At 25.6% G+C, this 1,434-nt stretch overlaps 1 non-coding gene across 1 annotated transcript; it reads left to right on the forward strand.

Annotated features, from left to right (window-relative positions):
• Nucleotides 907–979, forward strand: TRNAA-AGC. The gene has a single exon. It is a non-coding gene; the product is annotated as a tRNA-Ala (tRNA).

Below are 1,434 nucleotides of genomic sequence, written 5' to 3' on the forward strand. Positions count from 1 at the left end.
GATATTTTTTGTAATAAATTTTTTTTATCTATTAATTATGTTTGAATATAATATAAAAATATATTTTTATCTTAAGATATTTTTTTAAAGTAAAAAAGATATTTTAAAAAAAATGTAAATGATAATTTTTTTTAAAAAGATGTTTTTTATTTTCTGATATTTTTTTTTACTATTAAAAATTTGTTAGACACACTAAAAATTAAAAAAAAAAACAACTTTTCAAACAAGTGCCAAAAAGTTATTTGGAATGAGTTTCTGGAGTTGATATTGAATCACTTGAACGTTTTAAATCTTTCCTAATCTTAAAAATACTATATACTCACATGGAATTGATATACACATCCTAATTGAGTTAACAGTCAAAATAGTCCCTCAAATTTGCATAATTATAATCGTTCTTGAACATCTATTGCACAAATAAGACTATTATCTTTAAAAAAAGTTTAGAAAACCAACTATAACTATAGTCAACTCATACCAACTTTTATTTTTAGTTTTGAAATTCAAAAAACTAAGATAATGGATTTTTTTTTTATAATAAGCCCCTTTTTCAATTAGTTGGCTTGGTTCCCTAGCAGAACCATCTAACGGCATCATAGAGAATATGTAGCAATGTTTCTCATCTAAAGACAAGCCTCTCAGCATTTAGCAACAGGTAAAACTAGAAGCCATAGGCAGAGTTCAATCAATACAAGGAAATTAGGAAGAGTCCTAACTCCTTTAGTCTAACAATCTAACAACATATTAAATATTGCTGACTAACTACGAGTCAAAAATAATAAATTATGCTAGCAGTTTAGTATTCTTCAAGAGAATCTGAAACCAGAAGGGAACAAAGTAAATGCTTATTTTAACTGCTCAATTTTAAATAACAATTTTAATAAGTGGCAAAGAAAATTGCAACACGGGGATGTAGCTCAGATGGTAGAGCGCTCGCTTAGCATGCGAGAGGTACGGGGATCGATACCCCGCATCTCCATTTTTTAATATTTTTCTGCTTCTTTTGTTGACACGTTTCTTTTCATGTTTATCCAATCCAATTTGGCCCAAAACTTGATGTGGATTGAGGACTACCAATTTTTAGTTTTTTACCTTAATCTTGCACTTTCTATAAATTATTCTAAGGTTAAATATTTCTTTTCACTTTTAAAATTTATATTAACTTATTATTTTGAATGATAAATACAAAAATTTATTGACAATAAATATAGAAATTTTACGACTATCAATACAAAATGTTTTAAAGATAAACAAATAACTTTTTGAAGGAAAATATAAGAAGAAAATACATAAATCTTTTTACGATAAAGCACAAAAGTTTTATGACATGTGCTATTTAAGTTACATTTTTATATTATTCGACTAAAATTTTTATATTTTTCAATTAAAATTTGTATGTTTTTTTTTTTGTGTTATTCAACTAAAAAGTTCGCA

The sequence above is a fragment of the Arachis ipaensis genome, chromosome B02, assembly GCF_000816755.2.
Source record: "Arachis ipaensis cultivar K30076 chromosome B02, Araip1.1, whole genome shotgun sequence".
Classification (NCBI taxonomy): Eukaryota; Viridiplantae; Streptophyta; class Magnoliopsida; order Fabales; family Fabaceae; genus Arachis; species Arachis ipaensis.